General features: G+C 50.5%; 1 protein-coding gene across 1 annotated transcript in view; it reads right to left on the bottom strand.

The window, feature by feature from the left end:
• The window catches only part of CD247 (CD247 molecule), a 185,243-nt gene that overhangs the window by 49,807 nt on the left and 110,385 nt on the right, over positions 1 to 25,051 (bottom strand). The gene's annotated exons all lie outside the window — the stretch shown is intronic.

Consider the following 25,051-nt stretch of genomic DNA (forward strand, 5'->3'; position numbering starts at 1 on the left):
GAACGCTCTCCGTAATAAAGCTCTATACAGGAACGCTCTCCGAAATAAAGCCCTATACAGGAACGCTCTCCGCAATAAAGCTCTATCCAGGAACGCTCTCCGAAATAAAGCTCTATACAGGAACGCTCTCCGCAATAAAGCTCTAACCTGGAACGCTCTCCGTAATAAAGCTCTATACAGGAACGCTCTCCGTAATAAAGCTCTATACAGGAACGCTCTCCGAAATAAAGCTCTATACAGGAACGCTCTCCGCAATAAAGCTCTAACCTGGAACGCTCTCCGTAATAAAGCTCTATACAGGAACGCTCTCCGTAATAAAGCTCTATACAGGAACGCTCTCCGAAATAAAGCTCTATACAGGAACGCTCTCCGAAATAAAGCTCTATACAGGAACGCTCTCCGAAATAAAGCTCTATACAGGAACGCTCTCCGAAATAAAGCCCTATACAGGAACGCTCTCCGAAATAAAGCCCTATACAGGAACGCTCTCCGAAATAAAGCTCTATACAGGAACGCTCTCCGAAATAAAGCTCTATACAGGAACGCTCTCCGAAATAAAGCCCTATACAGGAACGCTCTCCGGAATAAAGCTCTATACAGGAACGCTCTCCGAAATAAAGCTCTATACAGGAACGCTCAAAGCTCTATACAGAAACACTCTCCGTAATAAAGCTCTGTACAGGAACGCTCTCCGAAATAAAGCTCTATACAGGAACGCTCTCCGAAATAAAGCTCTATACAGGAACGCTCTCCGAAATAAAGCTCTATACAGGAACGCTCCCCGAAATAAAGCTCTATACAGGAACGCTCTCCGAAATAAAGCTCTATACAGGAACGCTCTCTGAAATAAAGCTCTATACAGGAACGCTCTCCGAAATAAAGCTCTATACAGGAACGCTCTCCGAAATAAAGCTCTATACAGGAACGCTCTCCGAAATAAAGCTCTATACAGGAACGCTCTCCGAAATAAAGCTCTATACAGGAACGCTCTCCGAAATAAAGCTCTATACAGGAACGCTCTCCGAAATAAAGCTCTATACAGGAACGCTCTCCGAAATAAAGCTTTATATAGGAACGCTCTCCGAAATAAAGCTCTATACAGGAACGCTCTCCGTAATAAAGCTCTATACAGGAACGCTCTCCGAAATAAAGCTCTATACAGGAACGCTCTCCGAAATAAAGCTCTATACAGGAACGCTCTCCGCAGTAAAGCTTTATATATACGCTCTCCGTAATAAAGCTCTATACAGGAACGCTCTCCGTAATAAAGCTCTATACAGGAACGCTCTCCGAAATAAAGCTCTATACAGGAACGCTCTCCGAAATAAAGCTCTATACAGGAACGCTCTCCGAAATAAAGCTCTATACAGGAACGCTCTCCGAAATAAAGCTCTATACAGGAACGCTCTCCGAAATAAAGCTCTATACAGGAACGCTCTCCGAAATAAAGCTCTATACAGGAACGTTCTCTGAAATAAAGCTCTATACAGGAACGCTCTCCGAAATAAAGCTCTATACAGGAACGCTCTCCGAAATAAAGCTCTATACAGGAACGCTCCCCGAAATAAAGCTCTATACAGGAACGCTCCCCGACATAAAGCTCTATACAGGAACGCTCCCCGAAATAAAGCTCTATACAGGAACGCTCTCCGAAATAAAGCTCTATACAGGAACGCTCTCCGAAATAAAGCTCTATACAGGAACGCTCTCCGAAATAAAGCTCTATACAGGAACGCTCTCCGAAATAAAGCTCTATACAGGAACGCTCTCCGAAATAAAGCTCTATACAGGAACGCTCCCCGAAATAAAGCTCTATACAGGAACGCTCCCCGAAATAAAGCTCTATACAGGAACGCTCTCCGAAATAAAGCTCTATACAGGAACGCTCTCCGAAATAAAGCTCTATACAGGAACGCTCTCCGATATAAAGCTCTATACAGGAACGCTCTCCGAAATAAAGCTCTATACAGGAATGCTCTCCGGCTCTGGACATGGATGATTCGAATCTAGTTTCTTGGTGCGAGTTAGATTTAACAGAACTAATGGACGATGAATACAAATGTCTTGTGCTCGGTGCATGTGGAAGAGAGATTTTATGAAGAGTCCCGTGTTGGATCATTGTGACATCATAATGTAACTAACACTATTTATTTCATCAATGGTGCAGAGTTTCAACCAAGGACAATGGAACATTCTAACTCAGATATTCAGGAACAGACCAAAGAAAAGTTATCTTGCTTGCATGGAATAATAATTCAATCTTAACCCTATTGACCTTTATCTAAGCCACTCATCTCTCCACTGCTCTCCAGCACGCTTCAGCTCAATAAGCAACCCTGCTTTATACATGCACTATGCCTGGCTGAAAAAAATCGTGTGTGTCTGTGTGTGTGTGTGTGTGTGTGTGTGTGTGTGTGTGTCCTCCGGAATGTACAACAGATCTATTAAAATAAATAAATTCCCGTTATATGTAAAATGATTCCTCTTTTAATAAACCCGATGCTTTTATTCCCACAGGTTTTGCAGTCAGGAGATTAGAAAGCCCCAGTAATACTACATGATGCTTTTCTACTTGTGTTCTGCACTCTCCGTACCCGCGGTGGGAGTAATCCCTCCTTATACAGAGGTACACACACTTTTTTATGAGCAGTAGCAGTATTGTTTTTGGCTCCTTCCCACTTCCCTCCTATAAATGGAGTTATTGAGCTGCTAATTTGTGAATCAATTACTGTGCGATGTGACTATCCCCCCCGGGGCAGCTGAGGTGGGTATTTTTGGAGTGACGTGGTTATTTGTACAGCTGGGGCCCTGCGAGCACAAAAAGGATATGCACCTTTAAAAAATAACTAATCCCTAATAAAACAAACAGAACAAATAGGGCTCTGGGGGCCCACGAAATGTTTTGAAGACCCATCCAAATGTCTCGGGTGATCTCCCCCTGCCCACGCACCGTGACGGATCCATTGGCTTCTCTTGGCGAACCCTTTCTGAAGAGGCTGTTGAGTCAGGATGGGGGAGATCTGTGAGTCGCCGCGTGCGTTGCTGTGCTGCGGTGACCTGGGGGAGCCCCTTCGTGACAAAGAGTTGTCAGATCTCTCTCCCTGTTATGTTCTGTTTGACATTGAGAGTCAAATGATATTCTACTCCTTCACCAACCCCCTGTGCTGGTCAATACCACTCCTATGGGGCAGCATGATCATGGACAAGAGGGACCGGGGCCAACATCTCGCAGAATGAAACCACCTGTATGTGTGGCCCAGGGGGGGCTCAACTTCAGCCCTCAAGCCCTCCCCCCACAGGTCAGGTTTTCAAGATATCCCAGCTTCAGCGCAGGTGGCTCAATCAGAGGTTTAGTCATAGACTGAGCCTCTGATTGAGCCACCTGTGCTGAAGCCGGGACTGATTGAGCCAACTGTGCTGAAGCAGGGATATTCTAAAAAACTTGACCTGTGTTTTTGAGGACTGGGGTTGAGCAGCCCCGGTGAAGCCAACACAATAGGTATTAGGGTTCCAGACGGAAAAAAAGCGGCGCACAGCTGCAATACCAACGGGGGCTGAAACCCCGAAAGTTACATTAAAAACACCTTTAATCCGTGGTGGGCAGCGCGGAGTACAGGCAGCGCGGAGTAAAGGCAGCAACAAAGTAGAGCGCGTTTCGTGCATAGCATTTTGTCAGAGTATGTCAACACAATAGATAGAAATTCAGAAAAACAGGAATACACCAAAAAATAAGCTCTAGTCGTGGGCCCCAGGAAGCCTGGCTGCGCCTCTGGCGTGGGCCCCCGGAAGCCTGGCTGTGCCTCTGGCGTGGGCCCCAGGAAGCCTGGCTGTGCCTCTGGCGTGGGCCCCAGGAAGCCTGGCTGTGCCTCTGGCGTGGGCCCCAGGAAGCCTGGCTGCGCCTCTGGCGTGGGCCCCAGGAAGCCTGGCTGCGCCTCTGGCGTGGGCCCCAGGAAGCCTGGCTGCGCCTCTGGCGTGGGCCCCAGGAAGCCTGGCTGCGCCTCTGGCGTGGGCCCCCGGAAGCCTGGCTGTGCCTCTGGCGTGGGCCCCAGGAAGCCTGGCTGCGCCTCTGGCGTGGGCCCCCGGAAGCCTGGCTGCGCCTCTGGCGTGGGCCCCAGGAAGCCTGGCTGCGCCTCTGGCGTGGGCCCCAGGAAGCCTGGCTGCGCCTCTGGCGTGGGCCCCAGGAAGCCTGGCTGCGCCTCTGGCGTGGGCCCCAGGAAGCCTGGCTGCGCCTCTGGCGTGGGCCCCAGGAAGCCTGGCTGTGCCTCTGGCGTGGGCCCCAGGAAGCCTGGCTGTGCCTCTGGCGTGGGCCCCAGGAAGCCTGGCTGCGCCTCTGGCGTGGGCCCCAGGAATCCTGGCTGTGCCTCTGGCGTGGGCCCCAGGAAGCCTGGCTGCGCCTCTGGCGTGGGCCCCAGGAAGCCTGGCTGCGCCTCTGGCGTGGGCCCCAGGAAGCCTGGCTGCGCCTCTGGCGTGGGCCCCAGGAAGCCTGGCTGCGCCTCTGGCGTGGGCCCCAGGAAGCCTGGCTGTGCCTCTGGCGTGGGCCCCAGGAAGCCTGGCTGTGCCTCTGGCGTGGGCCCCAGTAAACCTGTCTGCGCCTCTGGCGTGGGCCCCAGGAAGCCTGGCTGCGCCTCTGGCGTGGGCCCCAGTAAACCTGTCTGCGCCTCTGGCGTGGGCCCCAGGAAGCCTGGCTGTGCCTCTGGTGTGGGCCCCAGTAAACCTGTCTGCGCCCCTGGCGTGGGCCCCAGGAACCTGCCTGCACCCCTGGCGTGGGCCCCAGGAACCTGCCTGCGCCCCTGGCGTGGCCCCCAGGAACCTGCCTGCGCCCCTGACGGTGGATTATTACATTTAAGAATTATTTGATAATCTAATAAATATTCTTTGGAATTAGAGACGGCGTGATGACCTCATCAAGCGCATAGTTCCAAAATGGTGTTTAGCGAAGAAGATAAGCGCGTTATAAAGTGCTCGAGACAGAGCAAGAATTATGGTCCAAAGTGTTTATATAAACTTCTCCTGGTGAAGGACGGAAAAAGCGAATTCGTAAAACAACGTATCACTGAGGAGTCGGATCAGCGGGTTATCGATGATACAATATGACAGCGGCGTTCTCGTCTTCGGGCGCGCGTTTCAGCTGGAGAACGCCATTATGAGCACACCGAGATATACTTTGAACTCAAACTTTATAGTAATAGTGTCTCAGATTACATTACAACGGTTTGACACATTTGCGAGCGATTTCTCGTTTAATGAACACGCACCTCCCGCAGTGCACCTGCTACTTGTTGACATAATACAGTGACATCAATTTAGTTAACATCAGTTGATTTGTCAACATTGTGCTTCTTATATGGTGTTAATCTATAGAACAGACCTACAACTGTGCGCATTGTCATGGGGAGTGAGCGAGAAATATACAAGATATAATGAAAAATTAAAGGGGTTCCTTTATTCCTGAACACGTTGTAGAGGTGACCTTGTGTGACCTTGTGTGAGCATCAAAATATGATGTCGCCTATCTTTAACATGGTAAAGTCTAAATTTACTGTAAAATATCAGATTCCGGCACAGAAGGTTGAGCAATTCTAGCAAATAACACGCGCTTTAATCACCATAATAGCATTCAAACATTCAGGGGTTAAAGTGTGACACTATTAGAGCAGGGGCGGCCAAATCCAGTCCTCAAGGGCCACCAACAGGTCGGGTATTGGGGATATCCGTGCTTCAGCACAGGTGGCTCAATCAGTGGCTCAGCCGAAGACTGGGCCACTGATTGAGCCACCTGTGCTGAAGCAGGGATATCCTGAAAACCTGACCTGTTGATGGCCCTTGAGGACTGGAGTTGGCCGCCCCTGTACTAGAAGGAAGAGATTGCCAACAATCCCCGCGTTATTCCACCAGCGGTAGCCAGCCACGGTTGGCTATAACACTGGCTACATCTGTACCGTCTTCATTTTCACACCCCGAGTACCACGCCCCCCCTTTCTTTCTAAACAGGGGGGGGGGGGGTGCATTTGCTACTCTCATTGTGGGAAGCGCAGACAGAAGTGTTCAGGCTCGGCAACAGATGTGCAGGTGATAGGCACAGAACAAAGATACATTATTTGAAAAGTTCTGATTTCAGAGGAGCGATGTTCTGATTTCAGAGGAGCGATGTTCTGATTTCAGAGGAGCGATGTTCTGATTCAGAGGAGCGATGTTCTGATTTCAGAGGAGCGATGTTCTGATTTCAGAGGAGCGATGTTCTGATTTCAGAGGAGCGATGTTCTGATTTCAGAGGAGCGATGTTCTGATTTCAGAGGAGCGATGTTCTGAAGAAATCCACAAGACTACTTATGCTACGACAGACCCCCCCCCCCGATGAGTGATCGCCCCTTCAAACGTGTTTGCACTCAACAGCCGTAAAGATATCAAATCAATCTGGTACACTTTATTATCAAGCAGTAATACCACATCCTAACCAGAAGGAAGTATTCATGAGATGTTAGTTACGTTGCTGGGGGGCAGAGGGGAACTGATACCGCTTGTACAAAGACAAGTTGCTGTTGGCTCTATAAACCTGATATAAACCTGATACTGTATAAACCTGATATAAACCTGATACTGTATAAACCTGATATAAACCTGATACTGTATAAACCTGATATAAACCTGATACTGTATAAACCTGATATAAACCTGATACTGTATAAACCTGATATAAACCTGATACTGTATAAGCCTGATATAAACCTGATACTGTATAAACCTGATATAAACCTGATACTGTATAAACCTGATATAAACCTGATACTGTATAAACCTGATATAAACCTGATACTGTATAATCCTGATATAAACCTGATACTGTATAAACCTGATATAAACCTGCTACTGTATAAACCTGATACTGTATAATCCTGATATAAACCTGATACTGTATAAACCTGATATAAACCTGATACAGTATAAACCTGATATAAACCTGATACTGTATAAACCTGATATAAACCTGATACTGTATAATCCTGATATAAACCTGATACTGTATAAACCTGATATAAACCTGATACTGTATAATCCTGATATAAACCTGATACTGTATAAACCTGATATAAACCTGATATAAACCTGATACTGTATAAGCCTGATATAAACCTGATACTGTATAAACCTGATATAAACCTGATACTGTATAAACCTGATATAAACCTGATACTGTATAAGCCTGATATAAACCTGATACTGTATAAGCCTGATATAAACCTGATACTGTATAAACCTGATATAAACCTGATACTGTATAATCCTGATATAAACCTGATATAAACCTGATACTGTATAATCCTGATATAAACCTGATACTGTATAATCCTGATATAAACCTGATACTGTAGAAACCTGATATAAACCTGATACTATATAAACCTGATACTGTATAAACCTGATATAAACCTGATACTGTATAAGCCTGATATAAACCTGATACTGTATAATCCTGATATAAACCTGATACTGTATAAACCTGATATAAACCTGATACTGTATAAACCTGATATAAACCTGATACTGTATAAACCTGATATAAACCTGATACTGTATAAACCTGATGGACATAAAACATGATGGAACATTAGCTTAATTAAGAAAAAAGACCCGTTACACACCCGGTTTCCAGACGTTTTACTGGTTCTGTCCCCGAAGGTGTTTTTATATCAGTTTAGCTCTTTAATATATTTCTCTTCATTTGCAAGGGGGAGATAGGGTTAATACCCTTAATCGCCGGGAAGTATATTGGATGTGTACATGAAGATCTAAACGTGCGATAAGTATCCGTCGTCTACATTCAGCATAGGTTGAACTTGATGGGCGCGTGTTTTTTTTTATCATCCTCATCTACTATGTAACTATTACTGAATATGATCCGAGGCATATCTTTTATGATAGGCTGGTTAATCCTTATCTATATTAACGTATTTATTTTACTAATGGACAATGAGAATGTTGTATATTACACCGACCCCTTTAAATACTTTTTAATCTTGTGCTGACTATGTACACAATTTTGATTAGAAATGATCCATCATTTTTCATGTACAAGCGTATCACTGTGTACCTTTTGGTGAAACTATTCATTCTTTGTGTTTAAACTTTTTACTTTAAGGACTTGAAATTCCCTTCACGTGCTCTTTTTTTTACCTATTCCCATTACTGTGATATACATTTACATTTTTATGTATATTAAATGTATCAAAGTGCGCCATTCTTTCTCAAGACGTGTGTATACACGGCCCTTCCCGTGTCGCGTGAAACGAGGCGGAGAAACCTGGTTCTTTTTTAATACATGTGTAACGGTTTTATGGGCCCCCACCCAATCTCACATTGGCCCCTGTGGTCTGCTGGCCCCATTACATGTATGTGTCGTGTGTGGTGCACCTGCTGGCTTACAGGTCTCCTGAGTCTCCCCCCTTGGGTTGGTATGGGGATATCAGCATCTGAGGTAGTGTGCTTAGAGTCCTACTCACATCTGATGCAGCGCCTCCACCTCATCAGGATCTCTGCGGCCGCAGGGGGATGTATCTGATGAGGACCTCCTCTGTGGTGCCTCCTTCTGTGCAATGACTCCACACATACACAGCCAGGGTCTGTTGAATCTGGGCATCTTTATTAACATCTTCAGACAGACTGCCCCTCACAGCGGTCGTCCTAGCCGCTCATATCTCTGCTGCACTCCATTAGGAAGGTTCCTCCTCTCCTAATAGTGTTGCTCTCCACCTCTCCCCTTAGGGAGATTCACCAGCTTTTCTCTCTGCTTTGAGCTGCACAGACTCACAGCTATTGCATCAGACACTGCAACACTGTTGCAGACCTCCATATGACTCTCCTGAACACAGTCAGAACACCAACAGAACACACTAACTTTAGGCAGTGCTGTATCATATATAGGCTCTAGAAATGACTCACCCCTGTGTCACTAATAGTGGACACAAAGCATGTTGTCACTTCCTTAGCTACATATGACACCTCACCAGGGTGTGAGGGCAAACCTCCATGAATGATGCTGGCAATCCTGCATACGTACCAGGTTTACTGCCAGCATGAGAGAGAACTGTATACCATTTTTATACATGGCTACACATGTTTGCGCACATTTTCTTAATGCTGGTTTTCCCGCCCATATCTGTACGCGTCGGCTGCGCGCTCCTTTGCGCTCATTTCTGTAAACACCCTATTTGATTAAAGTCGCCCCTCATGTTATTTATTTTTTTTCTATAATAATAATGGAAAAGTCTGAAGTGCACAAGTTGAACGGGGTTATCACGCCCGAGGCGTTCATTTTGCAGGAATTCGTGGTACATTCATGGTACATTGAAATAAAATATCATGGACTACTTCCAGTTTGTGACCCAGAGGTCGTAAGGTCACAAGCTGCCATTTTGAAAGGGAGGTGACCCCGAGACGATGCGTATGACACCAAGACTCCCGTGAGGTCTGTGAGAGTAAAGGGTAGCTTTAATACAGAGGTTCTCAATTCCAGTCCTCAAGCTTCTCTGGACATAGTGACCTGAACGGCATGGGGGGCCGTGGGACTTCCCTGAGCAGGGAGAGAGCAGGGTGGTTGCTGGGGGGCTGGGCAGCTTCCTCCATCCTGATTGGCTGCTGCTGAGTAATGCAGCCAATCAGGAGGAGGTGTCAGGAGCCTGGTGGCGGGGACAAAGAGAGGAGGAAACAGCATGGAGTGGTGTGTGTGTGTTTCCCGAGCCCGTCTCACCTTTTGCGATTGTGTCCAGTATTTCTGGAGAAGCCGCCTGGCAAAACTACCTGTTGGTGGGATTAGAAGTTTTGCTAATATGCTAAAAGATCCCCGTGTAATGTTAAAGCTCAGTGCTGTTATGGCTTTGGGATTTACCCTGTATGTGCAACGTTTACACTTAAAGCAACAGGAAGTGACCCCTTTTTGAATCAGTGCATCCGGTGGGGGGGGGGAGGGGGGTGAAAGGGTATGTCTGGGAGTTTCCTGGCTGCAGAGCTGGGGTAAGTATAGCAGTGACATGGTTGTTGGTTTGATAAACCTGGACCAGTTTCCCCCGCAGTGCGGTAGTCGGGAGACTCGTGTTTCGGGGGGCTGTAGAGATTGTCTGCTATCTACGGGATTTCCATCAATGCTTTCAGGGCAAGTCTGCAACACACTGAGGGTATTTTTGCTGCACTAACAAAGGGACGTTAATACTGGTCGTTATCAGCTCTAATGTAGACGGTGAAACTGAATATTGAAGAATATATAAATGTTTGTTTGTTTAAGGCAGTGATTCCCAACCAGGGCTCCTTGATGCAGTCTCAGGGGTTCCTCCTATGGACCACAGACCCCCCCCCCCCCTCTCATGGGGGTGGGTTTTTTGGTATGGATTTTGTAGGGTGGATTTAGTGAGAGTGGGGTAATTGACGAAAGGTAGGGGCAAGTGAGCGAAGAGAGGGGGCGGGAGGGAGTGAGTGAGGAAAAGAGGGAGTAAGAGTGAGACGCAAGGGAGAAATACATGCGCGGCGGGAGGGGGGAGAGTTAGCGAGATGGATGCGAAAGAAATAAATGGGTAACGGGTGGGAAATAGAGGTGGCTCGTGCGGTGTGAAATGTTGTGACTGGCCCCTGTCGAACCTAATATGCGTCAGCCAGATAGGGGCTCCCTGAGATTTTTTTTAAATACTTCAAGGGTTCCTCCAAACTAAAAAGGTTGAAATCAGTGGTTTAAGGCTTCGTCCATAGTGCAGGATACAGCGCGAGCTACGTAGCTTGCACCGAAACCAACAACATGCCTAGTGCGCGTGCACGTGCGCTACAGAGAGAGGGCGCATCACAATACAAACAAGTTTGTATTTCTAGCGCGACGCGGGGTCACGGAGGAGCGCGGAAGCTCGCGCGTTCTACTATGGACGAAGCCTGAAGCAGCAATACAGGTTTCATTTATTATTTTTATTTATTATACGATTGAAGCCGGGGCTCTCCGGGACTGAACTGTGTTCATTTCAGAGTGATGCTTGCGCTCCGTAGGGGGCGCCGGTATCTATGCAGGTAGGGCGCTGTGGGCCTAACATAATGGCGGCGTTTAAAGGTCCCATGTCCTGCGGGCCAACAGAAAGCCGCGACGTCATCCGGACGCGTCTGCGCGGTCGTCCATACCATGGACGCAGCCTTACACGGTGAAGCATGCTACAGAGAACCCAATGTTGCACTGATCAAAGCGGAGGTGTGATCCAGCGCTCGCAAACCTTGTGATAAAGGTGCAGAAATTCTGTTGGACCGTAAACTTTTACAAAGAAATTAATTGAGCAATTAACTGTGGGATGAGTCGTTATAAAACAAATGTTTTGCAGCTGTTTAAATCTGCAATTCAAGTTGGCGTTTTATTCGGCTTCGGGACCCCCTGAATCCGAAGATAGTACGTGCCGGAAGCCGCTCCGCGAGCAGGGGTCACGTAATGGACGCTTTTCGAAGATGCCGCACCCTGCGGTCCAATAGGAAGCCGCGACGTCTTTGGTGCGGCTTCCTATTGGCCCGTGCGACGCGGGAGCTCTATAAAGCAGAGGTATATCGGCACCCGCTACAGAGTTATCTCAGGGAGCAGGGGGTCCCCTGAGCTTAAATTAATAGGGTTCAGCTCCGGAGACCCCTGCTTCAATCCTATGTATATAAAAAAAAACAACAACTTTACAAATAAAAGCAATGGCTTGGATTCCTCCTTTACACTGAATTACAGCTCGCAGAGCCAGCTTCCATACTACTGCTTGGTCCAGACGTTCCTAAGTATCCATGAGCGGCTGTGAACATGTGGGAATGAGTTCTGGACACAGGAAACCTGCGAGTCTGTAACACACAGTGATATAACCGGTAGGGTAGCCAAGCTAAGTAGTCACCTGCTGCAGTCTGTGGTTACCAAGAGCAGAACGACAGCTGTATTTCTCAACACTGAGGTTTCCTGTGCAGCTTAACCATACTTGGGGCTTATCTACCTGCCATCGGCTCCTCTGAAAGTCACACTTGTGGCTCCCATATGTGACGTGAAGTGTGTGAACCAAATATGTTACAATTTAGGGCATCCCAGAGTATAATTATATGTGTTGTCTGCAAGCAATGTACTGGGGAGCTTGGAGCAGTGACCTTGGAAATGTCCCAAGGGCAGTGATTGTTGGGACCAGTTTGTGACACTTGGTGGTGCACGGAATGAGAAGGAAAACAATAGAATGACTGGATTTAAAGTCTTCTCCTATATGTGTAGGGGAATTTAACAATGTTATCCATATCATATTTATTATTGTATTGTATTGTATTGTATGTCTTTATTTATATAGCGCCATTAATGTACATAGCGCTTCACAGTAGTAATACATGTGGTAATCGAATAAATAACAGATAATATAAATAACAGATCATCAATAAGTGCTTTAGACATAAACATAACATTAAGGAAGAGGAGTCCCTTCCCCGAGGTCATTCATAACTATAACTAATTATGTCATTCATAACGGGGTGATTGCAATTACATGTTCATAGTAACAGGAGGAGTGCTTTACGCAGTTCTTGGTCCTCCCCTAGCGCAGGGAAAGAAGGGTTAAGGTTTTTTTTTTTTACTAAATTCTTCCGGGTGTAAAACTGGAGCCCAACCAGTGCAAAAAAACAGCACCAGATTTATTCAAGAAAAGGGAGGGAAGGGGGGGGGGGGGGGTGGGAAGTGATTTTTTTCCTATAATAAATCCGGTGCTAGTATTTTGCCCCGGTTTTGCAGCCACAGGGAGTTATCTATCACAGTGTCCCGGCTGCAAAACGGGAGGAAAAAATGTCACCGTATTTTCAAAGGGAAAACTCCCATATAGGGTGCAATAGGGGGTTTGCTGCTATAAACATCTAGGGTGCAATAGGGGGTTTGCTGCTATAAACATGTAGGGTGCAATAGGGGGTTTGCTGCTATAAATATAAGGAGGATAGAGAATTGAAAGTCAGTATTACAACGTTCTGTATTTGGCTCTTACTTTGGTCAGACGAAGCATTGGTCAAACCGTGAACGTAATATAAAAAGGAGTGGTATGTTACCTGATTCTCTAGGCAAAGGTCCTCACATGAGCTCAGCGCTTTCTAACGAGGTTTCCTGTTCCCAGAGGCTGTCCCAGGAGCTCAGCGCTTTCTAACGAGGTTTCCTTCTCCCAGAGGCTGTCCCAGGAGCTCAGCGCTTTCTAACGAGGTTTCCTGTTCCCAGAGGCTGTCCCAGGAGCTCAGCGCTTTCTAACGAGGTTTCCTGTTCCCAGAGGCTGTCCTAGGAGCTCAGCGCTTTCTAACGAGGTTTCCTATTCCCAGAGGCTGTCCCAGGAGCTCAACGCTTTCTAACGAGGTTTCCTTCTCCCAGAGGCTGTCCCAGGAGCTCAGCGCTTTCTAACGAGGTTTCCTTCTCCCAGAGGCTGTCCCAGGAGCTCAGCGCTTTCTAACGAGGTTTCCTTCTCCCAGAGGCTGTCCCAGGAGCTCAGCGCTTTCTAACGAGGTTTCCTTCTCCCAGAGGCTGTCCCAGGAGCTCAGCGCTTTCTAACGAGGTTTCCTGTTCCCAGAGGCTGTCCCAGGAGCTCAGCGCTTTCTAACGAGGTTTCCTTCTCCCAGAGGCTGTCCCAGGAGCTCAGCGCTTTCTAACGAGGTTTCCTGTTCCCAGAGGCTGTCCCAGGAGCTCAGCGCTTTCTAACGAGGTTTCCTGTTCCCAGAGGCTGTCCCAGGAGCTCAGCGCTTTCTAACGAGGTTTCCTTCTCCCAGAGGCTGTCCCAGGAGCTCAGCGCTATCTAACGAGGTTTCCTGTTCCCAGAGGCTGTCCCAGGGGCTCAGCGCTTTCTAACGAGGTTTCCTTCTCCCAGAGGCTGTCCCAGGAGCTCAGCGCTTTCTAACGAGGTTTCCTTCTCCCAGAGGCTGTCCCAGGAGCTCAGCGCTTTCTAACGAGGTTTCCTGTTCCCAGAGGCTGTCCCAGGAGCTCAGCGCTTTCTAACGAGGTTTCCTGTTCCCAGAGGCTGTCCCAGGAGCTCAGCGCTTTCTAACGAGGTTTCCTTCTCCCAGAGGCTGTCCCAGGAGCTCAGCGCTTTCTAACGAGGTTTCCTGTTCCCAGAGGCTGTCCCAGGAGCTCAGCGCTTTTTAACGAGGTTTCCTTCTCCCAGAGGCTGTCCCAGGAGCTCAGCGCTTTCTAACGAGGTTTCCTTCTCCCAGAGGCTGTCCCAGGAGCTCAGCGCTTTCTAACGAGGTTTCCTGTTCCCAGAGGCTGTCCCAGGAGCTCAGCGCTTTCTAACGAGGTTTCCTGTTCCCAGAGGCTGTCCCAGGAGCTCAGCGCTTTCTAACGAGGTTTCCTTCTCCCAGAGGCTGTCCCAGGAGCTCAGCGCTTTCTAACGAGGTTTCCTTCTCCCAGAGGCTGTCCCAGGAGCTCAGCGCTTTCTAACGAGGTTTCCTGTTCCCAGAGGCTGTCCCAGGAGCTCAGCGCTTTCTAACGAGGTTTCCTTCTCCCAGAGATTGTCCCAGGAGCTCAGCGCTTTCTAACGAGGTTTCCTTCTCCCAGAGGCTGTCCCAGGAGCTCAGCGCTTTCTAACGAGGTTTCCTTCTCCCAGAGGCTGTCCCAGGAGCTCAGCGCTTTCTAACGAGGTTTCCTGTTCCCAGAGGCTGTCCCAGGAGCTCAGCGCTTTCTAACGAGGTTTCCTGTTCCCAGAGGCTGTCCCAGGAGCTCAGCGCTTTCTAACGAGGTTTCCTGTTCCCAGAGGCTGTCCCAGGAGCTCAACGCTTTCTAATGAGGTTTCCTTCTCCCAGAGGCTGTCCCAGGAGCTCAGCGCTTTCTAACGAGGTTTCCTTCTCCCAGAGGCTGTCCCAGGAGCTCAGCGCTTTCTAATGAGGTTTCCTTCTCCCAGAGGCTGTCCCAGGAGCTCAGCGCTTTCTAACGAGGTTTCCTGTTCCCAGAGGCTGTCCCAGGAGCTCAGCGCTTTCTAACGAGGTTTCCTTCTCCCAGAGGCTGTCCCAGGAGCTCAGCGCTTTCTAACGAGGTTTCCTGTTCCCAGAGGCTGTCCCAGGAGGTCAGCGCTTTCTAACGAGGTTTCCTGTTCCCAGAGGCTGTCCTAGGAGCTCAGCACTTTCTAACGAGGTTTCCTGTTCCCAGAGGCTGTCCTAGGAGCTCAGCACTTTCTAACGAGGTTTCCTGTTCCCAGAGGCTGTCCCAGGAGCTCAGCGCTTTCTAACGAGGTTTCCTGTTCCCAGAGGCTGTCCCAGGAGCTCAGCGCTTTCTAACGAGGTTTCCTTCTCCCAGAGGCTGTCCCAGGAGCTCAGCGCTTTCTAACGAGGTTTCCTTCTCCCAGAGGCTGTCCCAGGAGCTCAGCGCTTTCTAACGAGGTTTCCTTCTCCCAGAGGCTGTCCCAGGAGCTCAGCGCTTTCTAACGAGGTTTCCTGTTCCCAGAGGCTGTCCCAGGAGCTCAGCGCTTTCTAACGAGGTTTCCTGTTCCCAGAGGCTGTCCCAGGAGCTCAGCGCTTTCTAACGAGGTTTCCTGTTCCCAGAGGCTGTCCCAGGAGCTCAGCGCTTTCTAACGAGGTTTCCTGTTCCCAGAGGCTGTCCCAGGAGCTCAGCGCTTTCTAACGAGGTTTCCTTCTCCCAGAGGCTGTCCCAGGAGCTCAGCGCTTTCTAACGAGGTTTCCTTCTCCCAGAGGCTGTCCCAGGAGCTCAGCGCTTTCTAACGAGGTTTCCTTCTCCCAGAGGCTGTCCCAGGAGCTCAGCGCTTTCTAACGAGGTTTCCTTCTCCCAGAGGCTGTCCCAGGAGCTCAGCGCTTTCTAACGAGGTTTCCTTCTCCCAGAGGCTGTCCCAGGAGCTCAGCGCTTTCTAATGAGGTTTCCTGTTCCCAGAGGCTGTCCCAGGAGCTCAGCGCTTTCTAACGAGGTTTCCTGTTCCCAGAGGCTGTCCCAGGAGCTCAGCGCTTTCTAACGAGGTTTCCTGTTCCCAGAGGCTGTCCCAGGAGCTCAGCGCTTTCTAACGAGGTTTCCTTCTCCCAGAGGCTGTCCCAGGAGCTCAGCGCTTTCTAACGAGGTTTCCTGTTCCCAGAGGCTGTCCCAGGAGCTCAGCGCTTTCTAACGAGGTTTCCTTCTCCCAGAGGCTGTCCCAGGAGCTCAGCGCTTTCTAACGAGGTTTCCTGTTCCCAGAGGCTGTCCCAGGAGCTCAGCGCTTTCTAACGAGGTTTCCTTCTCCCAGAGGCTGTCCCAAGAGCTCAGCGCTTTCTAACGAGGTTTCCTTCTCCCAGAGGCTGTCCCAGGAGCTCAGCGCTTTCTAACGAGGTTTCCTGTTCCCAGAGGCTGTCCCAGGAGCTCAGCGCTTTCTAACGAGGTTTCCTTCTCCCAGAGGCTGTCCCAGGAGCTCAGCGCTTTCTAACGAGGTTTCCTTCTCCCAGAGGCTGTCCCAGGAGCTCAGCGCTTTCTAACGAGGTTTCCTTCTCCCAGAGGCTGTCCCAGGAGCTCAGCGCTTTCTAACGAGGTTTCCTGTTCCCAGAGGCTGTCCCAGGAGCTCAGCGCTTTATAACGAGGTTTCCTTCTCCCAGAGGCTGTCCCAGGAGCTCAGCGCTTTCTAACGAGGTTTCCTTCTCCCAGAGGCTGTCCCAGGAGCTCAGCGCTTTCTAACGAGGTTTCCTTCTCCCAGAGGCTGTCCCAGGAGCTCAGCGCTTTCTAACGAGGTTTCCTTCTCCCAGAGGCTGTCCCAGGAGCTCAGCGCTTTCTAACGAGGTTTCCTTCTCCCAGAGGCTGTCCCAGGAGCTCAGCGCTTTCTAACGAGGTTTCCTTCTCCCAGAGGCTGTCCCAGGAGCTCAGCGCTTTCTAACGAGGTTTCCTGTTCCCAGAGGCTGTCCCAGGAGCTCAGCGCTTTCTAACGAGGTTTCCTTCTCCCAGAGGCTGTCCCAGGAGCTCAGCGCTTTCTAACGAGGTTTCCTTCTCCCAGAGGCTGTCCCAGCAGCTCAGCGCTATCTAACGAGGTTTCCTTCTCCCAGAGGCTGTCCCAGGAGCTCAGCGCTTTCTAACGAGGTTTCCTGTTCCCAGAGGCTGTCCCAGGAGCTCAGCGCTTTCTAACGAGGTTTCCTTCTCCCAGAGGCTGTCCCAGGAGCTCAGCGCTTTCTAACGAGGTTTCCTGTTCCCAGAGGCTGTCCCAGGAGCTCAGCGCTTTCTAACGAGGTTTCCTTCTCCCAGAGGCTGTCCCAGGAGCTCAGCGCTTTCTAACGAGGTTTCCTTCTCCCAGAGGCTGTCCCAGGAGCTCAGCGCTTTCTAACGAGGTTTCCTGTTCCCAGAGGCTGTCCCAGGAGCTCAGCGCTTTCTAACGAGGTTTCCTGTTCCCAGAGGCTGTCCCAGGAGCTCAGCGCTTTCTAACGAGGTTTCCTGTTCCCAGAGGCTGTCCCAGGAGCTCAGCGCTTTCTAACGAGGTTTCCTTCTCCCAGAGGCTGTCCCAGGAGCTCAGCGCTTTCTAACGAGGTTTCCTTCTCCCAGAGGCTGTCCCAGGAGCTCAGCGCTTTCTAACGAGGTTTCCTGTTCCCAGAGGCTGTCCCAGGAGCTCAGCGCTTTCTAACGAGGTTTCCTTCTCCCAGAGGCTGTCCCAGGAGCTCAGCGCTTTCTAACGAGGTTTCCTTCTCCCAGAGGCTGTCCCAGGAGCTCAGCGCTTTCTAACGAGGTTTCCTGTTCCCAGAGGCTGTCCCAGGAGCTCAGCGCTTTCTAACGAGGTTTCCTTCTCCCAGAGGCTGTCCCAGGAGCTCAGCGCTTTCTAACGAGGTTTCCTGTTCCCAGAGGCTGTCCCAGGAGCTCAGCGCTTTCTAACGAGGTTTCCTGTTCCCAGAGGCTGTCCCAGGAGCTCAGCGCTTTCTAACGAGGTTTCCTTCTCCCAGAGGCTGTCCCAGGAGCTCAGCGCTTTCTAACGAGGTTTCCTTCTCCCAGAGGCTGTCCCAGGAGCTCAGCGCTTTCTAACGAGGTTTCCTTCTCCCAGAGGCTGTCCCAGGAGCTCAGCGCTTTCTAACGAGGTTTCCTGTTCCCAGAGGCTGTCCCAGGAGCTCAGCGCTTTCTAACGAGGTTTCCTTCTCCCAGAGGCTGTCCCAGGAGCTCAGCGCTTTCTAACGAGGTTTCCTGTTCCCAGAGGCTGTCCCAGGAGCTCAGCGCTTTCTAACGAGGTTTCCTTCTCCCAGAGGCTGTCCCAGGAGCTCAGCGCTTTCTAACGAGGTTTCCTTCTCCCAGAGGCTGTCCCAGGAGCTCAGCGCTTTCTAACGAGGTTTCCTTCTCCCAGAGGCTGTCCCAGGAGCTCAGCGCTTTCTAACGAGGTTTCCTGTTCCCAGAGGCTGTCCCAGGAGCTCAGAGCTTTCTAACGAGGTTTCCTGTTCCCAGAGGCTGCCCCAGGAGCTCAGCGCTTTCTAACGAGGTTTCCTTCTCCCAGAGGCTGTCCCAGGAGCTCAGCGCTTTCTAACGAGGTTTCCTGTTCCCAGAGGCTGTCCTCCTTTTAACATGAACCAATGTTTTGAAAGTAGAAAAGTGTAAAACAAAAAGTAATAATCATGTGAGCACCTATATAAAGTATATAGGTGCTCACATGATTAATACTTTATATAGGTGTTCAAATTATAATTACTTTATATAGGTGCTCACATGATTACTACTTTATATAGGTGCTCACAAGATTATTACTTTAGGCGCTCATATGATTACTAAAGTAATAATCATGCGAGCACCTATATAAAGTAATAATCCTGTAAGCACCCATATAAAGCAATGATCCTGTGAGTACCTATATAAAGTAATCATCCAGTGAGCACCTATACAAAATAATCATCCCGCGAGGACCTATATAAAACAATAATCCTGTGAGCACCTATATAAAGTAATAATCATGTGAGTACCTATATAAAGCAATAATCCTGTGAGTACCTATATAAAGTAATAATACCGTGAGCACCTATATACCATGCACACGTTACCATTGTACCATAAAGATGTTCTCACGGTTTACAGTTAGAGATATGCATAAATTGCTTTGGTTTTGCCCCTGAAATCAGACAGCTTTGCAAAAGAGAAATTGCCACAAGACCAACGCACAAGGTGGCGCGGCCCTTTAAATACTGTCGTTTACTGGGACTTTCTGGCAAAAAGTGGCTTATTTAAGCAAAAATCTTATTCTCTCCAGGCAATGTGAAAATGTTGCAAAATGTCTCTACAAAATGCTAAATTAAAGCAACATTTGTGAGAAGTGTTGTGAACCGGCTTTGAAGACATTTACACATCTGTGTGTTGTGCGTTCACAATCATACAACTCACAATTGTGCAGCAGCGTCACAGGCTGTACATACATATATACATACATACATACACACATACACACAGACACATATATAAGAGATCAGTGTATCTTGAAAGCTCGCAAAAATAAAAGCATTTCGTTAGCCACAGAACGGTATTGTCTATTTATTTTTCATTTTATATATATACTAGCTGAGAGACCCGGCGTTGCCCGGGAGTCACACTGCCAACCCCCCACACACACACTGCCCCCCCCTCCCCCACACACTGTCCCCCCCCCTCACACATACACGCACACACAGTGTCCCCCCCTCCCCCCCCCCACACACTGCCCCCCCTCCCCCACACACACACACAATGTCCCTCCCTCCCCCACACACACACTGTTCCTCCCCCCACACACACTGTTCCTCCCCCCCCACACACACTGTTCCTCCCCCCCACACACACTGTCCCTCCCCGTGACTTGTGCTCCCCCCCCCCCCCCCCCCCCCGGCGCCCGCTTGGTCCCCCGTGACTCGCGCTCCCCCGGCGCCGGTGCGGATGGTGTTTGGCGGGAGATGTGTGGCGTGTGGTGGCCTTCGGAGAAGCTCCGTGCGGGCCGGTGCCGAAGTGAGTACCTAGCATAGTGTGTTTGTTTGTTGGGGGCGTTGCGGGCCGGTGGCGATGTTGTTTGGCGGGAGATCTGTGGCGTGCGGGCCGGTCCGCGGCCCGTAGAGTATCTGAGGTAGCGGGAGGGAGATGTGTGGCGTGTGGGCCGGTGGCGATGGTGTTTTAGTGTAGGCCGCGGCCCGTAGAGGGTCTGCGGTAACGGGAGGGAGATCTGTGGCGTGGACCGGGGGGGGGGGTCGAGGGTGGTGTTTTGAAGAGGCAGTGTGCAGTGTTTGGTGTTGTGTGAATGTCTGTGTGTGCAGTGTTTGGTGTTATCGTGTGTTGTGTGTAGCTGATTCTGTACCTGATTCGGCAGTTCTGTGGTAGCAGACGGTGAGGGTTTTGAGAGCTGTGAAGCGTGGCCCCAGAGCAGTGAGGGTTGAGGATTAGGTGCTGCAAATGCAAAGCGTTCCCAAAGCTCAGTGAGGGGTGGGACAGGGAAGTGGTAGCTCAGTGAGGGGTGGGACAGTGTGGCATTGGTGTTGGACGCAGGCCAATGAGTCAGTGAGGGGTGGGACAGTGTGGCATTGGTGTTGGACGCAGGCCAATGAGAGGTGTGCGGGGGCGGGCATGGCCTGAGCCGGAGTGACAGGCCAAAGGTGCAATGCGATTGGCCCTTGGGACGCAGACATACAGTGCTTTCAGAAATATATAGTAGATTATACAGACAGTGAAATTGTTAGGAAAACATATTTTATTGTAAGGAACAGCTGAGTTTCAGTGGTAGGTGTTGTCATACAGTGTGTGAGGTAGCGGGAGTGACATTGGTGGCATGCTGTTTGACTGTAGTCCGCGGCGTCGCGGTCCGGTTGCGGAGGGAGATGTGTGAGGTGCAGGAGATGTCAGGCGTGCTGGTTGTTCCGCGGGAGGTAGAGTGTGTGAGGTAGCGGGATAGCGGGAGTGACATCGGTGGCGTGGTGTGTGTGAGAGCATGTGTGTGTGTTGCTGGTGTGTGATGGCGTGTGTGTGTGTATGAGGCATGTTGTGTGTGTGACGTGTGTGAGTGCGTGTTGTTGGTCATACACATGTTAAAAATGGCATGTTTTTGAGTGTAGTGTGTGGCATAGAATGACAGGATGTGTGCGTGTGTGTGTGTGTGTGTATGAGGGGGTTTTGTGTGGGTGAGTGTTGTGTACATTATACAGACAGTAAAATAGTTAGGAAAACATATTTTATTTCAACGAACATCTGATTTCCAGTGGTAGGTGTTGTCATACACTGTGTGAGGTAGCGGGATAGGGGGAGGAACATTGGTGGCATGGTGTGTGAGTGTAGGCCGCGGCCTCGCGGTCCGGTTGCGGTAGGGAGCTGTGTGAGGTGCAGGAGATGAGGCGTGCTGTGCGGTCCGCGGGAGCTACACTGTGTGAGGTAGCGGGATAGGGGGAGGGACATCGTTGCCATGGTGTGAGTGTAGGCCGCGGCCTCGCGGTCCGGTTGCGGTAGGGAGCTGTGTGAGGTGCAGGAGATGTGGCGTGCTGTGCGGTCCGCGGGAGCTACACTGTGTGAGGTAGCGGGATAGGGGGAGGGACATCGTTGCCATGGTGTGTGAGTGTAGGCCGCGGCCTCGCGGTCCGGTTGCGGTAGGGAGATGTGTGAGGTGCAGGAGATGTGAGGCGTGCTGTGCGGTCCGCGGGAGCTACACTGTGTGAGGTAGCGGGATAGGGGGAGGGACATTGGTGGCATGGTGTAGCGGGGTAGGGGGCCTCGCGGTCCGGTTGCGGTAGGGAGATGTGTGAAGTGCAGGAGATGTGAGGCGTGCTGTGCGCTTCGCGGGAGCTACACTGTGTGAGCTAGCGGGATAGGGGGAGGGACATTGGTGGCATGGTGTAGCGGGGTAGGGGGCCTCGCGGTCTGGTTGCGGTAGGGAGCTGTGTGAGGTGCAGGAGATGAGGCGTGCTGTGCGGTCCGCGGGAGCTACACTGTGTGAGGTAGCGGGATAGGGGGAGGGACATTGGTGGCATGGTGTAGCGGGGTAGGGGGCCTCGCGGTCCGGTTGCGGTAGGGAGATGTGTGAGGTGCAGGAGATGTGAGGCGTGCTGTGCGGTCCGCGGGAGCTACACTGTGTGAGGTAGCGGGATAGGGGGAGGGACATTGGTGGCATGGTGTAGCGGGGTAGGGGGCCTCGCGGTCCGGTTGCGGAGGGAGATGTGTGAGGTGCAGGAGATGTGAGGCGTGCTGTGCGGTCCGCGGGAGCTACACTGTGTGAGGTAGCGGGATAGGGGGAGGGACATTGGTGGCATGGTGTAGCGGGGTAGGGGGCCTCGCGGTCCGGTTGCGGTAGGGAGATGTGTGAGGTGCAGGAGATGTGAGGCGTGCTGTGCGGTCCGCGGGAGCTACACTGTGTGAGGTAGCGGGATAGGGGGAGGGACATTGGTGGCATGGTGTAGCGGGGTAGGGGGCCTCGCGGTCCGGTTGCGGTAGGGAGATGTGTGAGGTGCAGGAGATGTGAGGCGTGCTGTGCGGTCCGCGGGAGCTACACTGTGTGAGGTAGCGGGATAGGGGGAGGGACATTGGTGGCATGGTGTAGCGGGGTAGGGGGCCTCGCGGTCCGGTTGCGGAGGGAGATGTGTGAGGTGCAGGAGATGTGAGGCGTGCTGTGCGGTTCGCGGGAGCTACACTGTGTGAGGTAGCGGGATAGGGGGAGGGACATCGTTGCCATGGTGTGTGAGTGGAGGCCGCGGCCTCGCGGTCCGGTTGCGGGAGGGAGATGTGTGGCGTGGAGGGGAGGGGGGGTTTGAAGAGGCAGTCTGCAGTGTTTGGTGTTGTGTGAATGTGTGTGTGTGCTGTGTTTGTGCGTTGTGTGTAGATTCTGTACCTCAGTGGTTCCCAAACTTTTTCGGTTCAAGGCTCCCCAAGGCAATCAGAATTTTTTCAAAGCTCCCCAAGGCGATCAGGATTTTTACGCGGCGCCCAAAGTAAAAACAAAGGTGTTATATACACATACCTAACAGTTGCAGTGCGCAGTTGGTGTCTCTCTCACACACTCTCACTCTCTCTGACCTCACTCTCTCTCTCTGACCTCACTCTCTCTGACCTCACTCTCTCTCTGACCTCACTCTCTCTCTCTCTGACCTCTCTCTCTCTCTCTCAGACCTCTCTCTCTCTCTCTCTGACCTCACACTCTCTCTGACCTCCCTCTCTCTCTCTCTGACCTCACTCTCTCTCTGACCTCACTCTCTCTCTGACCTCACTCTCTCTCTCTGACCTCACTCTCTCTCTCTGACCTCACTCTCTCTCTCTGACCTCACTCTCTCTCTGACCTCACTCTCTCTCTGACCTCACTCTCTCTCTGACCTCACTCTCTCTCTGACCTCACTCTCTCTCTCTCTCTCTCTCTCTCTCTCTCTCTCTCTCTCTGACCTCACTCTCTCTCTCTGACCTCTCTCTCTCACTCTCTCTCTGACCTCTCTCTCTCTCTCTCTCTCTCTCTCTGACCTCTCTCTCTCTCTCTCTCTGACCTCTCTCTCTCTCTCTCTCTGACCTCTCTCTCTCTCTCTCTCTGACCTCACTCTCTCTCTCTGACCTCACTCTCTCTCTCTCTGACCTCACTCTCTCTCTCTCTGACCTCACTCTCTCTCTCTGACCTCACTCTCTCTCTCTCTGACCTCACTCTCTCTCTCTCTCTCTGACATCACTCTCTCTCTGACCTCACTCTCTCTCTCAGTCTCCCGGTGCTGCTCCTCCAGCGTGCGCGCCGGGCCTCCCTCTCTCAGCGTCGCTGAGTCGGGCTGAACAGATGCACAAAGCCCCTGCATCTGTAATCAGCGCTGCTATAGTTCGTCTTCTGGCCTGGGACATAGTAAGCGCTTAGGTGCTGCTGCTCGCTCTTGCTTGCTGCCGCTCGCTCTACCAGGAGCTTTTCGCTGTCCTGGCAGAGGAGACAGCAAGCGCGCTTGGTAGGCGGGTATCACTGTGTGTGTTTGTCACTTGGTAGCTGTCAGTGTGTGTGTGTGTGTGTGTGTGTGTGTGTGTGTGTGTGTGTGTGTGTGTGTGTGTGTACATTATATAATATTTAAAAATGAAAAAAAAAAAGACATGTGAGAATAAATTATTTATTAACATAGTGCAACTTTGATAAATATATTCACACACACACACACCACACACATCCATATACACCACACATACATATATATACACACACACACACACACACACACACACACACACACACACACACACACACACACATATATATATACATACATACATACACACACACACCACACATATATATACACCACACATACACATTATATATATATATATACACACACCACACATACACACACATATATACATATATACACACACACACACCACACATATATACACACACACCACACATATATACACACACACACACACACACACACACACCCTGCAGCCCGTTTTCACACACACACACACACACACACACACACACACACACACACACACACACACACACACACACACACACACACACACACACACACACACAACACACACACACCCTGCAGCCCGTTTTTCACACACACCCTGCAGCCCGTTTTACACACACACACACACACACACACACACACACACACACACACACACACACACACACACACACACACACCCTGCCTGTTATACACACTGGCACAGCACCCTGTATACACACACACACACACACACACACACACACACACACACACACACACACTGCAGCCCGTTTTACACACACACACACACACACACACACACACACACACACACACACACACACACACACACACACACACACACACACACCCTGCAGCCCGTTTTTCACACACACACACACACACACACACACACACACACACACCCTGCAGCCCGTTTTTCACACACACACACACACACACAACCTGCAGCCCGTTTTTCACACACACCCTGCAGCCCGTTTTACACACACACACACACACACACACACACACACACACACACACACACACACACACACACACACACACACACACACACACACACACACACACACCCTGCCTGTTATACACACTGGCACAGCACCCTGTATACACACACACACACACACACACACCCTGCAGCCCGTTTTACACACACACACACACACACACACACACACACACACACACACACACACACACA

The sequence above is a fragment of the Ascaphus truei genome, chromosome 3, assembly GCF_040206685.1.
Source record: "Ascaphus truei isolate aAscTru1 chromosome 3, aAscTru1.hap1, whole genome shotgun sequence".
Taxonomy (NCBI): domain Eukaryota; kingdom Metazoa; phylum Chordata; class Amphibia; order Anura; family Ascaphidae; genus Ascaphus; species Ascaphus truei.